The 26,502-nt window shown below is 38.1% G+C and overlaps 1 long non-coding RNA gene across 1 annotated transcript in view; it reads left to right on the top strand.

Annotated features, from left to right (window-relative positions):
- Positions 1–26,502, top strand: part of LOC147830602 (uncharacterized) — a 626,443-nt gene that overhangs the window by 73,793 nt on the left and 526,148 nt on the right. The gene's annotated exons all lie outside the window — the stretch shown is intronic.

Here is a 26,502-nt window from a genome sequence, read left to right as displayed (position 1 = left end):
GCTGATGCACACAAAGAAGGTTCACTTTAGATCTGATCTTGACAGAATTATGGTTAGGATGGTTTATCCTCTCTCTCTCTCTCTCTCTCATTGAACCCAGCGTTTTCACTACATCCCTAACCCATTTTTCTTTATTGGTTTTTTTTTTTTTTTTTTGGAGACAGGGTCTTCCTATGTAGTCCAGGCTGGTCTTGAACTCACTAGGTAGCCCAGGGTGGCCTCCAACTCACTGCAATCCTCCTGCCTCAGCTCCTGAGTGCTGGGATTACAGGAGTGTGCCACTACACCTGGTTTATTTATTGAATTAAAATTTTTTTTGAGACAGGGTCTTGTTAAATTGTTTGGGCTGGGCTCAAACCTGTGGTCCTCCTGCCTCAGGCTCAGTGATGGGATTACAGATTTTTGCTACTGCATACAGTCTTTCTCTTAACTCTTTATGTAGTTACTGAGCTAAGAGGTTCCCGTCTTTGTGTTGAGTACTTTGGGCATCACCGACAAGGTGACCAACAAGATCATTAGAATTTTGGAGCAAGAAGAAATTTAGAGATCTTTAATAACAACTCTCTCACTCACAAATGAGGATACTAATGCCCCTAAGAAATTTGAAATCTTATAAAAGAGGATTAAAAATGAAACTTGAAATAATTAATGTGCTATACAAGGGCATAGGAGTAAGTACTCCATTTTACTTAGGCTCTGTGTGCCATGGGAACCCACAGACAGATCCACTGCAGTAGAAGTAAATGAGGAGAGATCAGAGTCTTGATATTTACTGCAAAGTGTGGAAGGGCTTTATCTATATGACCTTGGTCGAATATTTGCCCAGGAGATTAAGGAATAGGAGAAAAATATTTCACAGAACTGAGGAAGCCCAAGAAAATGCTTGAGTATGGAAAATTGTGGCTTGTCTGGAAGATGGTGGTAGAAGAACCAGGAAGCACACTGCCTAGAAAAGAAACAAAGGAGAGAGAATGAGGATGTCATGAGCATGTTTCTGGATCTTCAGCAAAGCTTGGCAACCAGTGGACTGACAAGTTAAAGTTTGTGTTGTAGAAAAACTAGCTCAGTAGTTACCAAAGCATGCTGCAGCCACTGGTAATTTCATAGCCACCCTCAACCCCACAGAGTTTACATCTCAGAGATCATACAAACAGACTAATTTAACTATTAGTATACATTAAAAATAAAAAATGCTAGTTGTGTAAAAGGATTTCAAATAGAAAATTTAAGAGGTTATACTATGATTAATGGGCAGAAATATTCACCAGAGCCCCTATTGTCACTCTAAGTTAAATTTTAATGTGAAAATTCAGTTATGATGGTTCAAAACTGTAATTATTGTTATATGCATTGATGTTTCATGTGCCTTGTAAGAACCAGCTGCAAATATTGTTGGTCTTGAGAATTACATGTGATCCTTTTAGACTGTCAGAACCTTCATAGCATGCTGATTGATTATGCCATTTTTCTCTCAAAAAGCAAACTATGCACACACATGTTTCCATGATATAGAATGATCGGTTGTAGCACAGTGTTATATATGTTTTCCTTAGATTCTGAGGGCTACCCTATGCTCTCAGCCAATGCCAGCTAGCCCATATTTTTCTCTTTTGTGTCCTGGGACCATGAGTGGTGCAATGCTGTTTACTTATGTGTTCTCTACTACTCCATTCAGAGGATGTGGTTTCCTAGCTAATGTGGTTGAGAGCGATTTACTACCCAGTGACCCTTCTTTCTGCAAGTTATTGTGTGTTCTGGTGAACATTTTTGACCCAATAAAGCCTGGCAAAACTGTGCAAATGATAGAAGTAAGCTTGCCCTGAAGGAACAAAGGATGTTGTCATGCACATTTGGCAGAGTGGAATGACCAACAGAAATTACTGACTAATAGAAATCCTTATAGAGGTTGTAAACATGACTGCAGCCTGGAGGGGTTAGGTCACAATTTAGCCATTTGGAGGGGTCTATGGCAAGAGCCACGACATGATTCCAGCAAATGTAGTGGGTCTTTGTTAATGGTCTCTTCTGCACCTCCCACCAGAATGCATTTCTGAGAGAAATTTGTAGTGTGTGAGGGCTGAGGGCTGGATTTGAAACAAGGGCCAAGTCTGTGGGGACAAGCCCAGAGCCCATTCTACCCTCTCTCACTCAGTCTTTATAAAGAAGGAAACGTGTCCCTCCAGGAGTCCTGTAATGAATGTGTTTACGGGCCAGAATTGAGTGACAACAATCCCCCTTCTCCAATAAGCAGAGCCGAGAGAGAGATGATTTTACAGTATTTCCTCTCATCAAAGTAACGTAGGCTTGTCTCTCGCTTCCTGACACAGAAAATTGCATTTTGTCACCCATTTGTCAGTTCTTACAGATTTTAAGATAATTAAAGAACATTATAGCAGGTGACAGCTGTTGCCAAATGCCGTGTTGCTAGTTCTTCTGCTTGTTGGATACTCATGAATCTCGGATGATGATAGCGTAGTGCTCCAGGTTTAATTAGCTGGTTGTTCTGAATCTGTCTAGTCTCTCAGGTGTGGGGTTAGCAGGCTTGCAGCTTGTCGAATCTGAGCTGTGTTCCTCACTGACTGGCAGGTCCAGCTCCGACCAATTCATAGAAGAGACAGCTGTGAGGGGTGTGTCCCTTGACCTTTATCAGACAAGGGCATCAAAGGGATGAAGACGCGGGTTTTGAACATCAGATGCTGATTTTCTTGCACCAAATCATGCTTTTGATTTCAAATTTACTCTTTTGATTGAATCTCCTTCAAGGCCATCTCTTTTATTATACAGCACAGCAATCCTAATCCATTGGGATTTATTTTGTTATCTTACCAAAAATTCCCTGACATGCAGGAGGGAGAGGTAAACAGTCTCAACTCTGGCTTTCAGTAGTATAGAATATTTCTTCTCTTTTCTTGGAGGATTTGAATGCCATTACACTACTTCAGAGACACTAAGAACCCTGCTGGAAGCTCCCTGCTTGCTTTCTCTTTTATTCTCCCTAGGTGGGCATGAATTTCTGTGTGCCTTATCACTTTATTCTGTTAAAAAGTAGTATATTTAAACAGAGCACATAATTTTAAGTTTGCATCCCCAAAACGTATTTGATTGAAGTTAATCTCAACACACAAAAGTGCTTTCAGGACTAATTTTTTAAAAATTTATTTTCAATTTACACATAATGTACATATTTATAGGGGGTATAGTGATAATTCAATACATGAGTGCAATGTGTATTGATCAAGTCAGGGTAATTAGCATTTCCACCTCCTTAAACATTTATCATTTCTTTTTTTTTTTTTTTTTTGAGGCAAAGTCTCGCTATATATTTCAGGCTGGCCTCACCTCAAACTCATGGTGAGCCTCCTGCCTTAGCCTTCCAAGCCTGGGATTACAGACATGTGTCACCATGCCCAGCCAATCATTATTTTGTGTTTAGAGCCTACAAAAGCCACTCATCTCATTTTTTTATAAATATAAAACAAGTTGTAGACTAGAGTCACCCTACTGTGCTGCAGAAAACTAGAACCTATTCCTCTTTCTAACTGTATTTTGGTAATTGAAATCCAACCTTCCTCTATTCCCCTCCTCAAATCGTTGTTATGTGAAAAGTTCATTCCCAACAATATATTCTGAGGTATGAACAGTGATAAAGTAAAATGTACAAATGTTTATTTTAGAACCATAGCAAAAGTCTTCTGCTTATCAAAACTACCTATTGCCCATCAGAGGAGGGGTACTCTTTTTTTTAATTTAAAAAAAATTCTTTTATTGGTACATTTTAGGTATACAATACATTTACATTTATCATTGTGTGCTTGTACCTGTACATGATGTATCTTGGTTCTTATTTTTTCCCCATTACCTGTGCACCCTTCACCCCCTCCACCCTTCCCTATTTACTTAAATTTCATTTCCATTTTTTTTCTTTTCTCATAATTTTTCCTTTCCCTTCTTCCCTTTCCCCTTCCCCTCCCACCACCCTTACACCTTTGGACCTTTTCCTATTTCACATTATGAATTACTCATTTTAATCCTATTTACACTTTCAGTTTCTCACATTAGAGAAACCAGTATTTACACATATGTGTCCTATTTATTTCACTTAAGAGTATGGCCTCAATATACATCCATTTAGGTATAAATGACTCTAATTTCTTGTTGTTTATGGCTGAGTAGTACTCCATTTTATAAAAAAAATCGCATCTTCTTTTTTCAGTTTCCAGTTGATGGGCACTTGGGCTGTTTCCAAGTTTTAGCTATTACAAAGTGTGCCCCTATAAACATAGGTGCACATGTATTGGTGTGGCATGATTCTTTTAATTCTTTGGGGAAGATACACAGCAGGGGAATAGCTGGGTCAAATGGGACCTCCAGCCCTAGTTCTTTGAGGTTTCTCCATACTGATTTCCACAGTGGTTGCACCAGTCTACGCTCCCACCAACAATGGAGAAGGGTTCCTTTCTCTCCACACCCCACCAGCATTTGTTATTTGTTGATTTCTTGATAGCAGCCATTCTTTCTGGGGTGAGGTGGAATCTCAATGTTGTTTTCATCTGCAACTCTTTTATATCTTTTTTTCATATCATTGCACCCTTTAAATCCTTCCTTATTTTCTTTCTTTAAAATTAATTTTATTGAGGGCCAGGGATTTAGCTCAGTGGTTCCGCTGCCTGCTTTGCAAGCACAAGGATCCAAGTTTGATCCCTGCTACCAAAAAAAATAAAATTAATTTTATTGGTACATTTTAGGTATAAAATATAATGACATTCATCATTGGAAATTTGCATGTTTACCTAATGTCTCATGGTTCTTTTATTTTTTTTTGTTACTGGGTATTGAACTCAGGATCTTGTGCTTGTGAAGCAGGCAGTGGAACCACTGAGCTAAATCCCCAGCCCTCTTGGTTCTTATTTTTTCCCTCTTCCCCTGCCCTCTGTTCAACCCCTCCATCCCTCCCTATTTACAAAGGCTTTGTTTCCATTTTTTCCTTTTCTCATATTCATTCCATTCCTTTCTTTCCTTTCCCCTACTCTTCCTACTTCCCCTTCCCTTTTGCCCCTTTTCTTCCTATTTCACATTATCTATTATACCTTTTAGTCCTTATTTAGACTTTTAGTTTCTCACACACTGAAGAAACTATTCAGTATTTACACATGTGTGTCCTATTTATTTCAGTTAAGAGGATTGCCTCAATATGCATCCATTTAGCTATAAATGTCTTTAATTTCTCATTTTTATGGCTGAGTAGTACTCCATTTTATTAAAAAACCACATTTTCCTTATCCAGTCTCCAGTTGATGGGCAATTGGGCTGCTTCCAAGTTTCAGCTATTACAAATTGTGCTGCTATTAACATGGGTGCACATGGGTGCACTGTGGTATGATTCTTTTAATTCTCTGGGGAAGATACCCAACAGGGCAATAGCTGGGTCGAGTGGGACTTCCAGTTCTAGTTCTTTGAGATATCTCCATACTGATTTCCACAGTGCTTGCACCAGTCTACACTCCCACCAGCAGTGGATCGGGGTTCCTCTTTCCTCACAGCCCTGCTAGCATTTGTTACTGGTTGATTTCATGATAGCGGCCATTCTTTCTGGGGTGAGGTAGAATCTCAGCGTTGTTTTCATTTGCATCTCTTGAATGACCAGTGATGTTGAACATTTTTTCATATGTTTATTTGCTATTTCTACTTGTTTGTCTGAGAAATGTCTGTTCATTTCAGATGCCCAATTTTGGATTGGGTCTTTAATAAATTTGGGAGGTCTGATTTTTTTTTTTTTAAATTCTTTATAGATTCTAGATAGTAGACCTTTGTCAGAGGAACAGCAGGTAAAAATTCTTTCCCACACTGTGGGTTGTCTCTTCACACTGTTGGTGGTTTCCCTTGCTGTGCTGAAGCTTTTTAATAAGAGATCCCAGTTGTTGATTGTTTGTGCTAGTTCACGGGTAACTGAGGTTTTGTTCATAAACTCTTTTCCTATGCCAGCGTCTTCAAGAGTTCTTCCTAATCTCTCTTCCAGCTGGTTCAGCATTTCTGTTTTAATATTTAGATCCTTAATCCATTTTGATTTTAGTTTAGTGCATGGTGAGAAATATAGGTCTAGTTTTAATCTTTTTTTTTTTGGTATCGGGGATCGAACTTGGGTCCTTGCACTTGTGCAGCGGGCGGTGAAACCACTGAGCTAAATTAAATCCCCGGCTCTAGTTTTAATCTTTGGCAAGTTGAAACCCAGTTTTTCTGGCACCATTTATTAAAGAGGCTATCTTTCCTCCAGTGAGGGTGTTTGGTTCCTTTGTCGAAGAAGAGGTGGCTGAATGTGTCTGGGGTTGCTTCTGCATCTTCTAATCTGTTCCACTGGTCCTCAGGTCTGTTTCTTTGCCAGTACCATACTTTTATTTTTTTAATCACAGTAGCTTTGTAGTATAGTTTCAAGTTGGGGTTGTGATACCCCCTGTCATGTCTCTGTTGCCTAGAATTGCTTTTGCTATTCTGGGTCTCTTGTTCCAAATGAATTTTTGGGTTGTTTTCTCAAGGTCCGTGAAGTATGCTACTGGGATTTCAATTGGGATTGCATTGAATCTATATAGCAGTTTTGAAAGTACGGCCATTTTCACTATGTTGATTCTTTCTACCCAGGAGCAAGGGATGCCTTCCCATTTTCTGATATTGTCTTCAATCTGTCTTTTCAGAGTGCTATAGTTTGCAGAGAAGAGATCTTTGATTTCGTTAGGTTGATTCCTAGGTATTTCAGTTTTTTGGATGCTATTGTGAAAGGAATTGTTTGCCATATTTCTCTCTCATTTAGTCTGTTGTTCATGTAGAGGAAAGCTATTGATTTTTGTGTGTGGATCTTGTGTCCAGCTGCTCTATTGAATTTGGTTATTAAGTCTAGAAGACTTTTGGTGGAATTCTTGGGGTCTTCTGTATAGAGTATCATGTCATCTCCAAATAATGACAATATGACTTCTTCATTTCCTATCTTTGTTTTATTACTTTCTCTTGTCTAATTGCTATGGCTAATGTTTCCAAAACTATATTGAACAGGAGTGGTGATAGTGGACATCCTTGTCTTATTCCTGATTTTAGGGTGAAGGATTTCAGTTACTGACCATTTAGTATGATATTGGCTGTTGGTTTTTCATAGATGGTTTTTATCAGATTGAGGCAGAGACAGTCTGTTCCAATTTTTTTGTAGGGTTTTTATCATAAATGTGTGTTGGATTTTGTCAAATGCTTTTTCTGCATCTATTTGAGATGATCATATGGTTTTTGTCCTTGGCTCTGTTGATATAGTGTATTAAATTTATTGATTTGCATATGTTGAACCATCCCTACATCCCTGGGATGAATCCCACTTGGTCATGGTGTATCATCTTCTTGATGATCTTCTGCATTCCATTTGCCAGTATCTTATTAAGGATTTTTGCATCTATGTTCATTAGTGAGATTGGCCTATAGTTCTCTTTTTCAGTTGGGTCTTTCTCTGCTTTGGGGATCAAGGTGATGCTTGCTTCCAGGAATGAATTTGGAAGTATCGCTTCCCATTCAATTTCATTGAAGAGTTTAAACAGTAGTGGCAGTAGTTCCTCTCTAAATGTCTTGTAGAATTCAGCAGTGAAGCCATCAGGACCCAGATTTTTCTTAGTTGGTAAGTTTTTAATTATATTTTCAAATTCATTGATCAATATTGGATCGTTTAAAATTTTTAGGTCTTCTCTGTTCAACTTTGGTAATTCATATGTATCTAGGAACCTGTCCATTTCTTCTGTATTTTACCTCTTATTGGCATGGAGGTTCTCGAAGAAGGTATTGATGATCCTCTGGATTGCTTCTGGGTCCATTGTAATTTCACCCTTTTCATTTTTAATTGCATGGATTTGGGCCTTTTCTTTCCTTTTTTTTGATAAGGTTGGCTAAAGGTTTGTCAATTTTGTTTATTCTTTCGAAGAACCAACTCTTGGCTTCATTGATTTTTTGTATTGTTCTCTTAGTCTCTATTGCATTGATTTCTGGTCTTATCTTTATAATTTCTTCCCTTGTATGAGCTTTGGGTTTGTCCTGGTCTTTTTCTAGAAGTTTGAGGTTCAGCATCAGGTTTTTTAATAGGGCTCACTCGGTTTTCCTAATATGAATAGTCACGGCTTTGAATTTCCCTCGTAAGACTGCTTTCATTGTGTCCCATAGATTCTGATATGTTGTATTGTCACTGTCAATTAATTGTGGGAACTGTCTGATTTCTTCTTTAGTTTCCTCTGTGACTCATTGGTTATTCAGAAGTGTGTTGTTCAATTTCCATGTGTTTACGACATTCTTGCGGTTTCTTTTGCTATGGATCTCCAATTTCATTGCACTATGGTCTGATAATATACAGGGGATAACTTCAATTCCTTTGCACGTACTTAAACATGTTCTATGAGAAAGTATGTGGTCTTTTTTGGAGAATGACTCGTGTGTAGCTGAAAAGAATGTGTATTCTTATTTTGTGGGGTGGAACACTCTGTAAACATCTGTTAAGTTCATTTGTTTAAGAGTTTCATTGAGTTCTAGTATTTCATTGCTTATTTTTTGTCTAGTTGATCTATCTATTTGTGACAGTGGGGTATTGAGGTCCCCCACTACTATTGTATTAGTGCTTATTTGATTTTTCATGTCCATTAATATTTGTTTTATATAATTGTGCGCACTAGTGTTTGGTGCATGTATATTAATGATTGTCATCTCTTACTCTTGTATTGTTCCCTTTACAAGGATGTAGTTTCCTTCCTTGTCTTTCTTAATCAGTGTTAGTTTGAAATCCACTTGGTCTGGAAAGTGGATATCTAGTCCTGCTTTTTTCATGATCCTGTCACATTGAGTATTGTTTTCTACCTGTAAACTTTCAGTCTATGAGTTTCTTTTTGAATTAAGTTTGTTTCTTGTATGTGGGATATTGTTGGATCTTGCTTCTTGACCCATTCTGCCAGTCTATTTCTTTTGACTGGTGAATTGAGACCATTAACATTGATGATTATAACTGATACGTCTTGACTTATCATTGTCACAACTTTTTCTTTTTGTTGGATTCTCCCCTTTTGTGTTTAATTTCTTGTCATGCCTGATGGATTCATTCTGCTGGGCTTCCTGGGGTTGTCATCTTCATTGTCTTTTCCGAGGATATTTTCTAAAATTTTTGGAGTACTGGTTTGGTATTCATGAAGTTCCTTAGGTGATCTTTGTCATGAAAGTATCTTATTTCTCCATCAATTTTCAGATAGTTTTTCAGGGTACATCAATCTGGGTTGGAGGCTATTTTCCTTTAGGGCTTGAAATACAGCACTCCAAGCTCTTCTTCCCTTGAGGGTTTGTGTTGAGAAGTTTGCTTCGCTTCTGATGGGCTTTCCTTTGTATGTGATTTGTTTCTTTTCTCTAACTGCTTGTAAAATTTTGTTCTTCTGTTGGGTTTCTGGAATCTTTATTATATGCCTACGTGTAGATTTTTTTTGATCAAGGCTAGTTGGAGTCCTATATGCCTCACTTATCTGTATGTCAGGTTTTTTCCCCCTGCTTGGAAAGTTTTTTGCCATCGCTTCTGTGAACAGTTTTTTTTTTTTTTAGTTGTTCAGCTTTTTATTTTATTTTATTTTAATTTTTTTTTATTCAGTAAATTTATTGGTACATTTTAGGTATACAATATGTTGACATTCATCATTGGGACTTTGTACCTTTACATGATGTATCTTGGTTCTTATTTTTTCCCGATTCCCTTGCCCTCCCTTCAATCCCTCCAATCCTCCTTATTTACAAAGACTTTGTTTCCTTTTTTCCTTTTCTCATATTTATTCCTTTCCCTTCTTTCCTTTCCCCTACTGCTTCCACTTCCCCTTCCCCTTCCCCTTTAGACATTTTCTTCCTATTTCATATTATATATTATACACTTTGATCCTTATTTACACTTTCAGTTTCTCACACCAAAGAAACTATTTGGTATTTACATGTGTCCTATTTAGTTCATTTAAGAGTATCGCCTCAATGTGCATCCATTTAGCTATAAATGTCTCTAGTTTCTCATTCTTTTTTTTTTCCCCATTAAGTTTATTGGTACATTTTAGGTATAAAATACAGTTACATTCATTGTTGGGATCTTGTACCATTACATGAGTATCTTGGTTCTTATTTTTTCCCCCTTCCCTTGCCCTCCCTTAACCCCCTCCACCCTTCCCTATTTGCAAAGACTTTGTTTCCATTTTTTTCTTTTTCTCATATTTTTTCTTTTCCCTTTTTTTCCTTTCCCCTACCCCTCCCACTTCCCCTGCTCCTTTAGACCTTTACATCCTATTACACAATATCAATTATACATTTTTTAAATTACAATATCAAGATCTAGGAGACATTACCACAGATTTTACAGAATTTAAAAGGATATAGAAAGCATATTACAAAAATTTTTTTTTTGAAATAAATTTGACAACTTCTAAGAAGTACCTTGGAAGACAAATTAATGAAACTAACTCTGGAGGAAATATAAAATTTGAATAGCACCTATTAAAGAAAGTATATTCCTAGCTTGAAAACCTACCTATATGACAACAACAGGCTCATATACATTTTAACTGATAAATTATATCAAACATTTAAAGCAGAAAAAAATAAAATGAACACTTCTCCCCTCATTTTAGGAAATCAACATTGTGCTAATCCCCAAACTGGATAAAGATAATAGAAGAAAAAAGTATGAACATACATAGAAATTTGTTTAACAAAACAAACTATTAGAAGTCAGATCTGGCAGTATGTAGAAAGTGGTTTTATTATAGGGATGGCAGTGTTGGATCAGCATTGGAGTATCCACCCCCAAAAGTCATCATTTTAACAGAGGAAAGGAAAAAGCCATATGATCCTGTCACTAGTTGAAGACAAAGTATTGGACTGGATTCTACAGCTTGAACAGTTTTTTTTTTAATGTTGTCTTCACTCTCTCCTGTTTCTTCATTGACTCCAATCATTCTTATGTTATTCTTCTTTGCATCATCTAGCAGTTGCTGGATTGATTTCTCATGGTGTCTTACCTTTTTTTTTTTGGTACCGGGGATCGAACTCAAGACCTTGCGCTGTGTGGCAGGCATCAGCACCACTGAGCTAAATCCCCGGCCCGATGTCTTACTTTTTTAAAGAAATTTTTCTTTTCCTGGTCACTAATTGCAATCTTATCTTCTATGTCTGAAATTCTGTCCTCACATTAGCTCATTCTGCTGTGTAAACTTTCAATGGAGTTTTTAATCTCCTGGAAATCTCTTTGCATTTGTTTTTTGGATTCCATTTGTTTCCTATGTTGGGATTCCATCATATTCCTCAGCTGTTCCATTTTTTTATCTGGTCCTCTCTAGATTTATTAATCATGTCTTACACTATGGGCACAATCTCTGCTGTTATGTGAGAAATTATTTCTGATTTCATTTTTTCCAGGTCCTGTTTCGTTACCAGTTCAGGGAGTCCAGGTGGTTGAGTATCAGATTATTCCATCTCATTTCCCTTTCGGGTAACTTTAGGTGATCTGGAAGTCTAGTTTTGAGACTTGTTTAAGTGTTTTCTCATTTCAATGGCGGTTGGGGGGGGTTGTGTGCTGCTGGCGCCTGCTCAGCTCACCTCCTCTGCGCTTGTCAAGGCTGTGCTCCTCTGGGCTGGGGGTGGTGGTATGGCAGGCCAAAAGGCTCATCTCCTGGGAGCTGTGTGGGACTCTGCTCCTCTGCACTGGGGGTGGTTGTACAGCAGCCTGAAAGGGTCAACTGCTCTGCACAGGGGGCCTCTGATCCTCTATGCTGGGGGTGGTATTATGGGAGGCCAAAAGGTTCACCTCCTCAGTGCTGGGTGGGGCTCTGCTCCTTTGCACTGGGATGTGTTGTATGGCAGCCTGAAAAGCTCAGCTGCTTGGCACTGGGAGCCTCTGGTCCTCTGCACTGGGGGTGGTGGTATGGCAGGCCAAAAGGCTCATCTCCTTGGGGCTGTGTAGGGCTCTGCTCCTCTGCACTGGGGGTGGTGGTATGGAAGCCCAAAAGGCTCAGCTGCTTGGCACTGGGGGCCTCTGCTCCTCTCCCATTCTTATTTTCTGTACACTGGGCAAACTCTTGCTTATTTTTTTTGGTACTGGGGATTGAACTCGGGACCTTGCACTTGTGAGGCAGGCACCAAACCACCTTATTTTGTGATCTGAGTATAGAGACCCCCTCTTCTTTGAAGCCTTCTCGTAGCCCACCTAGCAGATCTAGGCCCTTTTTATTTTCCTTCCTCTGCTCTTTGCATAAATGTCCATTGAGAATGGAAATCATTTACGTAGCTTACCCTATACACTAGTAAGACTTTACTATTTCACTGTCTTCAACATAGGTTTACCGGTCTATGAGACTCCCAGGAAGATACAAATTGCACATGACTTTATTTTTCATTTCAAGTACTGGCAGTCTTACCAGCTCATGATAGAAAGCTTACTGTAGACTGAATTCTTCATCTCAAAATTCTTCCACTACTATGTCTAGCAACTCTTAGCTATTCTGTCATAATCTTTACTCAATTCTAATCAATCCTCCATACTGGAAGATTTAAACATCTTGAAAAATATCTTGATTTTACCCTTCCCTCACTGGGACATCACAAGACTGTTTTCTCCCTTACCATGGTGAAAAATTAACTTTAGATACCCCAGGGATTGGGGAACCAAATCTATTGACAACCACATAGGTGTGGTGTTAGTGTACTTTATTACCACATGCACAGCCAGGGTTGGCATAACTGCTTAGCCATTGAGTAGGACAAAGGTGAAGATCAAATGTTTTATTTGTTAAATTTTCAGTACAGTGTATCGAACCTAGGGCCTTCACACTGAGCAACATCTCCAGTTATTTTTATTATTTTTTTATTTTGAGAAAGGGTCTCACTAAGTCACTGTGTTGCTCAGGCTGGGCTCAAACTTGTGATCTTCTTGCCTCAGCCTCCCAGAGTGTGGGGATTATAGGGAATGCACCATCATTCTCAGGTCAAAGGTAACAGGTAGACCTGGGATGGACAGGCATTGTCATTTGAGCAACAGTTTAGTCCTTTCCATTTTTTTCTCCTTTGACACTACTAGAATAGCATACATTAATTTGTCTTTAGTCTTATTTGGAAGATAGAGAAATTAATTAGCTGTGAAATGACTCAAGGCAGAAATAAAGATCAAATATGAAGGAAAGGCAAGGAGAATAAATACAAATGCATTGGGTAATCAATTCCTGAATGTTCATGACAAAAAAAAATCATTGGTGTTATTCTGAAAATAAAATGTCATGCTCATGGGAGATCAGGGGGCTTCATTATCATTTGGATTAGTCTTCATGTGAATGCCTTCTTCCCCCAACTTACAGAGCATTTAATTTCAGAAAAAATAATACATAGTGAAGATCAACATACAATCAGAAATGCAGAAAGTATCAGAGGAAAAAATTCCAAATTGGAAAATTCGAAGAAAATTTGTATTACAATTCCACTATCATTGTATATAACTTATTAAAGCATAATTTTCAACTTTCATCTACTACAATATTGCTCCCTCTTACAAAGAGGTATTGCATCAACTCAAACACATTAACTCTGTGTTGAGTAGTGTTAATTTATTTTTTCTCATGTCTCAATTGCCACAGAATATTCACTTTGATTTAAAAATCCAGTGCACAGCTTTATTTTAAAAAATAATTTAAAACAACTACTTATTGAATCATGCTAAATTATATACTTATTCCCATAGAGTACTGCCATATAAAGTTGTATTATTAAACTTTATTTTCTATAACTTTTAGCTTTTTTCCCTTTAGGATTTTTCCATTCTTATATCTGAAAGAAGCAGTCCTTCCTCAGTTTTTTTATTAAACATATTTTATCGACAACTGATCAGAGCATAGTAATCCTAGAAGCAGATTTACTTAAAGGACAGATGATCATCCAGTTACTGAGCCACTAAATGGATGAATCAGTCCTTAATCCTGATAAACTCTTTGCTTAAATGTGTAGGCTATGTCTGATATTTGTTTCTTGAGGTCATTTTCTTTGTCCATATCTGCACTATCTGTTTTCCTTTAGAGGAATCAGCCTTTGATGAGTTGAAATATAGGGCATTCTTGGAGTGACCATGTTCTAGTTACAAAATAGAAGACTGGCTGGGGTAGTGGCACACATCTGTTGTCCAAGCACTGGGAAGGCTGAGGCAGGAGAATCACTGTGAGTTTCAGGCCAGCCCGGGCTACATAGTGAGTTCAAAGCCAGCCTAAACTATATACAAGGGATTTTTTTTTTTTTGGGGATTGAACTCGGGTCTTTGTGCTTGTGCAGCAGGAGGTGAAACCACTGAGCTAAATTCCCAGCCCAGCCTGAACTATATAGCAAGAACATCAAAAACCAAACAAGAAGAAGAAGAAGGAGGAGGAAGAGGACTGGCCATCATAAGCCCTTCTTTTTACTTTTGGTAAATGGCCATGGGATCTTAAAAGTAGCAAGAGCTTGATTTTTTTTTTTTTTTTTTTTTTTTGTGCCAGGGATCAAACTCAGGACCTTGCACTTGCAAGGCAGGCAGCAGAAACACTGAGCAAAATCTCTGGCCCAGGGCTTGATTTTTTTCAACTGTTAAAAGGGGTATAACATGTATCATTATGCAAACCATTTTGCATTTACAAAACTTTTAAGTTATATGAGCTAAACTGATAATTCCTATAGAAAATTTTTTCAAGTGTTTAGCCAGTTTTCTCTCACTGTGACAAAACACTTGAAATAATCAATTTAAAAGAAGGAAAGTTTTATTTTGGCTCTGAATTTCAAAGATTTCAGTACATGGTGGGTTGGTCTGTGGCAGCACAGTACATTGGATGGGAACATGTGATGGAGGCAGCCTGTACATCTCATGGTGTCCAGAAACAAAAGAAAGAGATAGTGGCTGAGGTCTAGATAGGTACTGTTTGCAAAGCCACACCCTACTGACCTAACTTCCTGCCACTAGGCTTCACCTCTTAAAGGTTCCCTACCTTCCAATAGCACCACTGGTTGGTTACCAAGCCTTTAACACATAGGACTTTGTGAGAGGCATTGCAGAGCTAAACTGTAATGCCAAGTTTTGATGGAGGTATTCTATTTTAAATCTTTATGCTATTCTCAGTTAATAAATTGTAATCTTAAACTAGGCTTGACTATTTAGCTTATTTTTATAAGATAAATATCATGTATTGTACATTTGCTATAGCTTTAAAAATGAACTTTGTTCAAGTGAACAATTTCCTATGGAAAAAAGGCATTTCAAAATGACTACTGAAATAATGTTACCTTTTTGAATTCTTATAATTATAACATGACCATGGTATAAAATTTAAAAAAATGGCAAAAGCAATACTCATTAATAATGCTTCCAACAAAGCAATCTGACAAAAATGTTACTGATGGAAAAAACTGGCTTAGACAGTAGGCACTCTAATATTAATACTTTATTATTGTCCTTATAACAAGAGGGTATGCATTAAATAATAAATTAAATGTGGTGCATTCTTGGTGGAGGAGACATACCATGAATGATGAAAATGACTTCTAATATTCTTGCATCATAACCATAGACAGGCATAGTCTAGCTCAAGGCAGAAAGTGCTTCCTTTTGCAGCTTTCAGCTGTCAGAAAAGGGAGTGCTCTCTCTCTCTCTCTCTCTCTCTCTCTCTCTCTCTCTCTGGTGTTTTTGAGACAGGGTCTTGCTATGTAGTTCAGGCTAGACTTGAATTCACTGTGTAGCCCAGGCTGGCCTCAGACTCACTGCAATCCTTCTGCCTCAGCCTCCCAAATGCTGAGATTGTAGGCATGTACTACCATACCCAGCTTAGTGAGCTCTTTCTTGAGTTGGTCAATACTTTGGTATTTTGGAGTGTACAGGAAGAACATGGATGGCTACTAGATCAGTTTTAGAAAGGATCCATCCATTTGGAATGGGAATTGATTAGATGACCTGAAAAAAATCATTTCAATGTTGGCACTCTATGATTTTTAGCTTTTGTAGAAAGCAACTTATGAATTTGATCCCTTATCAGTACTGTGTATTGTATAGCAGACACAAAGGTATATATGCATAACATTGTTCATCCAGAAAACACAATACAGTAAGTCCCCAACTTACAAATATTCGAGTTGCAAACTTTCACAGATGTGAACAGACCTCACATTACATTCATAGATATGAAGAAATTGTGGAAGTAGCTCACGTGTCTGCCAGACACTGTCACAGTGGTGCTGCTGCGTGCTCACTGTGTAGTGTGATAGTGCACAGTAGTATAGTGCTTGGTCAGAGCCCAGGATGTCCGGAAGCAAGAGGAAAAGCAGTGGTGATGCGGAGGGGCCTGTTAAGCAATAACCATGGAAATTAAAGTCAAAATACAGTAATTGAGAGACTGGACTGAGGTTAAAAGATAGCAGGCCTCATTTGTTCTTACAACATGAATCGTTCAACCATTGGCACAGTTCTGAAGAACAAGATCATGGATTATGTGAAGTCTGTTGTGCCAATTAAGTCAAAAATATATCAGTTATAATATATATTTGTGTCAAAGGTGTATAAGACTCACTTTGTTGGACTTACGAACAAATTTGAATTAGGAACATTCTCCCAGAATGGAACTTGTTTGTAAGTTGAGGACTTACTATGAATCTTCATTAGTGCCTTGGCGGTTGTGCTCCTTTTAACTACATCAGCAAGGGAAAGGTAAGACGTGTTATCTTGGTCTGTTGTCACAGTCCACGCACACTGTACACATAGCTGCTGTGGTTACTGTAAGTATAACAGGGGGAGGGAAAGTCATAGAAGCATTGCTTGTGGTGGTGAGAAATAGAAAAGGAGAATGAGGGTATTGACCATGGCACAAGAGGTAGTCATACACCCCCTGATCACTTTCTCCAACTCTTGATTAAACCCAATGCTGATGGGGTGATTAAGGTCCCTGGTAAACTTTTAGACATCTGCTAACACCACATGTTGTTAGTGGCTTGTAAACATTATGCAGTAATAGCAAGTAGAGAAGAGAAACTCTTCTTATTTTATATCTGTGAAGAGCAAGTACATTTTATCTTTTAGTTTTGTGCCTCCTACCTCTAAAACATCATTAAATGCTACCTTTGATAGGGTGTTTATTCACTTGCCAACATCATTAGAATAAAATATGGAGTAATTTATTACTAGGTTAGGGTCAATAAATTTAAAAGGTTCTACTCCTCCTCACCACCCAAAGCTGCTCACTAGCAGCCCTGCAGGCTGGCATAACAGAAGGAGAGAGGACTATAAAGGAAGGTAGATGTTCCAACTCCATGTCTGGTGCTTTCTAAATGAGAAACCTTGACAGAGTTAGCCTCATGTGTCTCAGTTTCAATCCCTATAAAATAAAGATAATATGACATAATGCATAGCATTTTAAATTGGACATATAGGCAGTAGGAAGTACAGTAAATGCTGTACCACAGATGTGTTGTAGGGATTCCCTTACCTGTGCTTTTGTTCACCTTTCTTCCAATCCTTTAAGAACCCCAGTGCTTCACTTTCTTGATTTTACTACACAGACTAAATAGATTAAAACAATCACATTTGCTTTTCCCAAACATCTTATAAATTACTGTGCACTTACTACTCCTTTCTTTACTTACAAACTCTCTAATTGAATGACCCATGTTGGTTACTCATTTCCTGCATATCTCTGTCAGTCTGGTGCCTCTCAGCAAAACTTTCCTCTTAGATTAGTAAAGAGCTTACTCTAGATAAATTTGTGGATTCTTTTGAGGAGCAAAACTAATTGATTTTTCAGTACTTTTCATTTCCTGTATGAACTATCTTCAAATTCTCTCTTCTATTCACCACTGAAGTCACCACGTCAAACTTTTGTCCCTAGTACACTGTATTATAACAGAGCTTCTCTAGTCAATATCTCCAATGACTTCGGAGTTGCTGAATTCTCAGTCCTCTCCAAGTTCTCAGCAGTATTTGATATTTTTAATCACTTCTTTGAAACTCTATAAAAAAAGCCCAAAACACTCTCTTGCTTTTTCTCCTACCATACTCCTCAGTCTCCTTTACTGGTCCCTCTTTATATTAGTACCTTTTCTATTTCTGAGAAAAAATACTTGACATATGCAACATAAAGGAGAAAAGGCTTGTTTTGATTCATAGTTTCTGGCTCCAAGGCAGAAACATCATGGTAGAGTGGAAGAACATAGTGAAGAAAAGATGCTGTACTTATGACATCGAGGAAGGAGAGAGAAAGAGAGAGAGAGAGAGAGAGAGAGAGAGAGAGAGAGAGAGAGAGAGAGAGAGAGGTGTTTTAGTTACTTACCTTGTTGCTGAGACAAAATACCCAGCACCCAAAGTTAAAGGAGGAAAGGTTTATTTGGCTTACAGTTTGTAGAGGTTTCAGTCCATAGTTGGCTGGCTCCAATGCAGAGAGGCATTGCAGAAAAGCAGTCCACAGCAAGCAGGCAGGTGACGAGAGCACATTAACTCTCTTTCTGTCCCTTATATTTTAAGCAGGCTACCCAGCCTAGGGTGGGTGTAGCACTCACACCCTAATCCTAGCCAGAACTGTGCCAAACCAATCAGTGGACTGACTTAGTAATCATACACCCTTGAGCCCGGAACAACACACTCTAGATTCACCCAACTCTGAAAAGCTCCCCCCCTCACCTCCTGATTGCATGGCTTTGGGGGTCTATCTAAACACAAGCCATAACAGAAGGGAAAGGAAGGGAAGGGGAAGAGGAAGAGAGTCAGAGAGAGAAAGAGGCTGGGGAGCCTTTGGGCCCTGCCCTCAATGACCCTCTTCTTCCAATCAGGCCCCACCTCCTAACAGCACATTCAACTGTGAACTCATCAATGGATTGATCCACAGATGAGGTTACTTCGCCATGAGTCACTCACCTTCCAAAATCTCCACCCTTGAACATATGAACATTTTTGACCCAAACTATAACACTATTCTTCCAGACCTTTTAACTTTAGAGGTTCCCATGACTTAATTTTTGTATTTCTTCTCATTTGTATATATGGCCCCTCTCTTCATGACCTCTTCAGCCTCAGAGCTCTAATAGTCTATGTCAATGGCCTTAAATTCATAGCTGTACTATAGACTTAGATACAAATCTCTTGACTCCTATGTTTAATTACTTTAAAAAATGTCCAATATAAAAATAATAAAAACATTTATGTTTCATGCAAATAACTGAGCTCCTGGTTTTCTTCTGAAAACCTATCTCAGGAAGCATCAGCTCTATCCCTCTAGTTACCCAGACCCAACATCTTAGCATCTCCTCAACTCTTTTCTTTCATAAAATATATATGTAAATATATAGTAAATATTTTCAGTTCGGTCTTCAACATATATCCAAAATCCAACCACTTTTCATCACATGTAATAGTGGACCACCACATATACTTTCCAGGGAAAGCACCATAATTTCTCACGTAAGTTGTTACAACAATCTCCCAACCATGTTCCCTTTTCATCACAGTTAATCTATTTAGCATTGATAAGAGGGTTTCCAGCCATACACTTGACCTTCTTTCCAGAGCACATTTTCCTAGTAGTGATCTCTTAATTTATTAGCATCCTTTAGAATCTGGATAAATTGGGAATTCTCAAATCATCAAATCCTAGTTCTTTTTTTGTTTTTCTCTTTCCTCTAGTAATTTAGTATAAGTAGCAAGGAGAAGCTAGTTTACATCTTCAACACTTTGCTTAGGAATCTCTTCAGTTAAAGTTTACTATTTATAATTGCTGCTTTCTGTACAATGGTAGGTCATAATTCCGTAAGGCTCTCTCACTATATCACAAGGGTCACATTTCTTCCAGTTCCTTTTAATATGTTTCTGATTTTCCTCTGAGGCCTCTGAGCAGTACCTTTACTGTTTATACTCATTTCAATATTTCATATGACAATATGCACATCCTCTAAGATGATATAGGCTTTCTGTATTGTACTTCTGATTTTTTTCTGAACTCTTACCAGCAGTGCCTATAATGTCCATATTTCTACCAATAGTCTGTTTAAAGTAATACCTACAGTATCATGTACCTTAAAATTCTTCCAGCCTCTGTCCGTCACAAATTCCAAAGCCACATCCACATTTTCAGGCATTTTGGTATTTATTAAAGTAACACCCTGCTTCTTGGAACCATGTTTGTATTTGTTTCCTGGGGTACTATAACAAATTACCACAATGTTGGTGACTTAAAACAACAGAAATTAATTCTCTTATAGTTCTGGAGGCTAAAAGTCAGAAATCAGTGTCTTAGGTCGAGATCAAGGTGTCAGCAGGACTGCACTCACTCTGGAGTCTTAGGGGAAAATAACTTTCTTTTGACTCTTCTGGCTTCTGGTGCTTGCTGGCATTTCTTAGCTATGGGTACATCCTTCCAGTGCTTAAGGCCAGGTTCTTCAAATATTTTTCTACCTATCCTTATATCACTTTCTCTTTTCAGTACATTGAATCTCCCTCAGCCTCCCTTTTATAAGGATACACATGATTGCACCAAGGGCCCAGCTGGATAATCAAGGCTCATTTTCCCATCTCAAGATCCTTAAGTTGATCATATCTGCAAAGATCTCTTTTTAGCCATATAAGGTAAAATTGACACATTTCAGGGATTAGGACTTGATATCTTTTGAGGGGCCACCTATTGGTCTGCTACAACCTCAAGGCCCCCTCAGAGACTCAGTACAACAATCACAGGATGATCAGAAAATAGAAATTGTATATGTGCTTAAAACACAGAGACTTCACTCTTATTTCCTGGACTGTTTCATTGTCTTTCTTTTTTTTTTGGTATGGGGGATCGAACTTGGGTCCTTCCACTTGCAAGGTAGGCAGCATGTTTCATTTTCTTGATAGGTAACACACCAACCTGAAATAGGACAGATAATCCTCATGGGACACAAGAGTCAGATTCTCAGGCCTTGGTCTATGATCTGTTACCAAAGGTGGAGACATCTCTCTTTTTTCCCATTCTCCCTTGCTAACAAAGTATAGAACACGCCCTCCCCTTGTCACCTTCTTTTATTGCAAGGACCAGGTGCATTGTAACAGCAGGGAGGACATCAGGATATCTCCAAGGGTGAGAATGGCTGCTGATCCATATTTTACACCGGGAGGAAATTCCCTAAAACACGAGGCCATACTCATGACTTAATGGAAACTTACCGGACCCTAGCCCACCCCAGCAAAGCCATAAAAGCTTGACCTGTTCTTTTGTTACTGGGCTAGTTTGATGTCAGACCTGTGTCCTCTTCAGCTGCTCAAGCTGAAGCCCCTTCCCTATTTTCTTTCTTCTCAGTTAAAGCTTTTGCCTGTAAATTTGTTCTATTGCTTCAATTTTAAGTTCTGTTATCACTGAAATAAATTCCCATGTGTGTCCTGTATCAAACCTGGCACAACTCATCTTCTATATACCACAGCCATGGTTTTCTATTAAACTCAAATACTTTACTTATAACTAGGGTGAGATTTGGGAAATTCCAGTCAGCTCTTGAATTCAGCATTGCAGAGCTGGGATGTGTCAGCAGCATATAAAGGCGCTTTAAATGCACTGTACTGAAGGTCAGGGAATGGGGTTTAAGTATTGGCGATTACTTTTTTTTTTTTTGGTAGCAGGGATTGAACTCAGGACCTTGCACTTTTGAGGCAGGTGGCGGATATTGGCGGTTACTTTTAAGAGCTGGGCTTAAGCCTTAGCTATTACTTTTAAGGTCAATGATTTGAACTTTCTTTTAGTTAACTCATCTGTAAAACGAATATTGGGCTTATGGAGATTAAAATGATATATGGGAAACCCTTTGTTAACTGAAAGTTTTAGGAAAATAACAATTATTATAAAAACAGTGATATAAATATTCACCAACATGGCCTTAATGTTCCCCATAGCTTTACTTAATTTTATATAGGTTTCTTCCTTTTTCTTTTTTTTTGTTTTTTTGAGACAGGGTCTCGCTTTGTAGTTCAGGTTGGCCTTGAACTCACTATGTAGCCCAGGTTGGCCTCGAACTCACAGCAATCCTGCCTCTGCCTCCTGAGTGCTGGGGTTACAGGCATGCACCACCATGGCCGACTTACCGGTTTCTTCCTGATTCCAGGACTTGGCCTTCCCTTTTCTTAGAGCATTTACAGTAAGAAAAATAATTATAAATTCTTTCTCTTCTCTTTTGAGATGTAAATCTCCCAGCCTCTTGCCAGAACCAAGAACTATCCCTTTTGAGGATCTGGAAGCCATCATTTGAAATGTAATTATAGGATAGCTGGCCATGGTGGGGCATGCCTGTAATCCTAGCACTTTGGAGGCTGAGACAGGAGGATTACTGGAATCCAAGGCCTGGATACATAGTGAGTTCAAGGCCAGTCTGAACTAAGACGTTATCCCAAAAAAAGAAAAACAATTATTGGAAGATAAGAATCTAATTTCAGGAGTCTTTCCCCAAGTTTTAAGACTACTACTCTCATAAAAGTAAGAGAAAATTTACCTTTATTCTGAGCTGGGTACAGATGGCCTCATGATATCTCCCACCTCAGCTTTTAAAATACACCCTCTCTGTGGTTAGGCGGTGTTAAGACTGATTTCTCTTCCTTATTGCAGCAGCCTTGAATAAAATCTTCCTTACCTGCTTAATTTTGGTGAAATTCTGCTTTGACAAGGTTTGAAATAGTAACCACCATCTTTTTATCCTTTCTGTCAAGATTCTCCAATATACAGTAAATGTAAGAGTAATGCCACTTTTAGAGAAAATTATTGAATAACTTTCATTTTCATTCCTCTGAAATTATAACATGCTTATGCTTAGAAGAACATGAGAGAATATGGCTCTTGATCGTCTCTTGCTGAATATATATATATATATATTTTTTTTTTCGAACTCAGGACCTTGCGCTTGGAAGGCAGGTGCAGCACCACTGAGCTAAATCTCTGGCCGAATATATCTTTTTCTTCATCTCATTTTTATAATATCCCTGATCAATACCCTAGTTGGGCTTATTTTTTCCTAATTTGAAGCTATTAAGTGATAACTAAAAACAAGTGAAATCATAACTCCCATACAAATATAAAAATAAATGGCTGTTAAAGATTTTATTTAACTCATAAGGCAGTGAGGGAATCAAGCAAATGTTTAACTGGCTCAAAAGAAAAGTCTGGTTTCTCCACAAGAGGGGAGAGAAGCCAGTTTACTCTTAGCAGAATTTGCATTTCTATAGACAAGAATTGTTTTGCATTGTTATCTCTTATCTACAATTTAGAGGGATGTAAAATAAGCCCCATAGAATCTTAATTCTGTTTATGAATAGACAATGGGTAGTTTTCCTTTAAAGCACAAAATTTCCCCCTATAGAGCCCTGATTCAGTTTTTACTATATGACACACATTTGCAGAATAACAATGCTAGATAGTTACTCAATTTCTCAGGGTTGGGGTTGGAGTAATTATTTTATTTGTAATGGAAAAAAGAGAGAAAAAAGGGAAACCAAGAGTATTTTTCACCTCAGGATGATGTAATTGTTATGCATCCCAAACATATACTAATAGAAAAGAATATTTTTCAGGGCCAGGGATTTAACTGAGTGGTTTCACTGCCTGCTGCACAAGCGCAAGGACCCAAGTTGGATCCCCGGTACCAAAAACAATGACAACAACAACAACAAAAAAGAATATTTTTCAATAGAAACAGCCAATGAGCCTGAGAAAGGATTTAATGAGAATATGTTACATTAAAAGACAATGAAGTCTTTTCCTATGCCAATGTCATTGAGAGTTCTACCTAACTTATCTTCCAGCAAGTTTACTGTTTCTGTCTTAATGTTTAGCTCTTTAATCCACTTTGATCTTAGTTTAGTGCACAGTGATAGGTATGGGTATAGTTTTAATCTTTGGCAGGTTGAAATCCAGTTTTTCCAACACCTGGTGCAACCACTGTGGAAATCTGTATGGAGATACCTCAAAGAACTAGGACTAGAGTTCCCATTTGACCCAGCTATTCCCCTACTGGGCATCTTCCCCAAGGAATTAAAAGAATCATACCACAGTGATATATGTGCACCTATGTTTATAGTGGCACAATTTGTAATAGCTAAGGTTTGGAAACAGCCCAAGTGCCCATCAAGTGGAAACTGGATAAAGAAGATGTGGTTTTTTTAATAAAATGGAGTACTACTCAGCCATAAAGAACGAGAAACTACAGTCATTTATAGCAAATGGATGCATATTGAGGCCATCCTCTTAAGTGAGATAAATGGGACACACGTGTAAATACTGAATAGTTTCTCTAGTGTGAGAAACTGAAAGTGTAAATAAGGATGAAAATGACTAAAATGAATAATTGATAATTTGAAATAGGAAAAGGTCCAAAGGTGGAGGGGTGGTGAGAGGGAAAGGGGAAAGGGAAGAAGGGAAAGGAAAAATTATGAAGAAAAGAAAAAAAATGGAAACAAAATCTATGTTAATAGGGAAGGGTGGTGACGGTGAAGGGCGCATAGGTAATGGGGAAAAAATAAGAACTAAGATACATCATGTTCAGGTACAAACACCCAATGATAAATGTAAATGTACTGTATACCTAAAATGTACCAATTAATATATATATTATATATTAATTTATATATATTAGATATATATATATCTAATATATATATATATATGTAGACAACGAAGTTCAGAATCTGAAGATGGAAGGAGCTTCAGCTTTTGTGCTACTGGTATATAGGAAGCGAGAAAGTGTCAGTTTGACTAGTCTGACCAAGATAGTTTCATATTTGAAATAGAATTGGCTTGATGGCTAACCTATGATACCTTTGAACCTTTGGAGTATGAACCTGCTAATAGCCTCCTAGGACCAAGATAACTGAGCTAGACAGCTCTGGGAAGGAGCTCGGGCAGAGGTAAGCTCAACAGGGAAATTCAGTGGGCATGAGATAAAAGCGTGTCAAACTGTCTAGTGGTTCATCTTGACTCTAAAAGTCCTCAGTGCCGAGTTTCATCAGCTCTGAGTGATCTTTGCCTTCTCTTTAGTGTGCAACATCATGTGGTATAAAGTAGTCATTATTCAATGTCCTCATATCTTAGGGACAATAGGAATAGCATGCAAGTGAACCATGGGCAATGCTTCTGGCCATATACAATTATGAGTATTTCAATTTTCAGATACTGATTAAACCCAAAGTTCCTTGTGAATAGTGCCAGTTTGTCTCCAAATAACGTGTTACAGAGAGAGAATAATTTACCATAAACGGCTGCACCAGCGACAATGGCTGTGGATGTATGGAAGCTGCTCAATGAAGACATAGGTTTAGCCAAGCACTTTCTTTATTCCTTATGCCATTGGGGTTCTATTCAGGAAGTCCTTCTGAGGGCCGGGGATTTAGCTCAGCGGTCCCGCCGCCTGCCTTGCAAGCGCAAGATCCTCAGTTCGATCCACGATAGCAAAAAAAAAAAAAAAAAAAAAAAAAAGATACAGTGATTCTCAGAAAGTCCCTCCAGTGTATATTTTGCTCCTTTGTCAAAGGTCAGGTGGTTGAATGTGTCTGGGGCTGTTTCTGCATCCTCTATTCTGTTCTGTTGATCCACATGCCTGTTTTTGTGCCAGGATCATGTTGTTTTATCATCATAGCTTTAGTGTATAACTTCAAATCTGGGATTGTGATTCCATCTGCTTTGCTTTTGTTAGCCAGGGTTGATTTTGTTATTCTAGGTCTCTTTTGATTCCACATAAATTTTAGGATTGTTTTCTCTAGCTCGTGAGAAATGACACTGGTATTTTGATTGGGTTGCATTAAAGCTGTATATGAATTGTGGAAGTATATCCATTTTGATTATGTTGCTTCTGCCTATCCAGGAATAGGGGATATCTTCCCATTTTCTGATGTGCTCCTCAATTTCCTTTTTCAGAGTGATGTAATTTTCTTTGTAGAGGTCTTTCAGTTCCTTATTTAGGTTAATACCTAAGTACTTAATTTTTTTGATGCTACTGTGAATAGTATTGTTTTCCTAATTTATTTTCAGTGAGTTCATTATTTGTGTGTTGATTTTTGTGTGTTTATTTTATATCCTGCTACACTGCTGAATTTGGTTATCAATTCTAGGAGTCTTTTGGTGGAGTTTTTTGGGTCTTGTAAGTAAAGGATTATGTCATCTGCAAATAATAATAGTTTGACTTTGTCATTTCCTGTATGTATTCCTTTTATTTCTCTTTCTTGCCTGATTGCTCTGGCTAATGTTTTGAGGACTGTGTTGAACAGGAGTGGTGATAATGGACATCCTTGTGTTGTTTCTGATTTTAGAGGAAAGGCTTTCAGTTTTTCCCCATTTAATATGATGTTGGCCATAGGTTGGTTATAAATGGTTTTCATCATATTGAGATAAAGACCTTGTATACCTATTTTCTTCAGTTTTTTTTTTAATCATGAATGGATGTTGCATTTTTTCAAAGGCTTTTTCTGCCTTGAGATGATCATGTGATTTTTGC

The sequence above is a fragment of the Heterocephalus glaber genome, unplaced genomic scaffold (genome assembly GCF_053883595.1).
Source record: "Heterocephalus glaber isolate CG9 unplaced genomic scaffold, H.glaber_assembly_v1.0 deba00000071, whole genome shotgun sequence".
Classification (NCBI taxonomy): domain Eukaryota; kingdom Metazoa; phylum Chordata; class Mammalia; order Rodentia; family Bathyergidae; genus Heterocephalus; species Heterocephalus glaber.
This window is presented reverse-complemented; position numbering and strand designations above follow the sequence as displayed.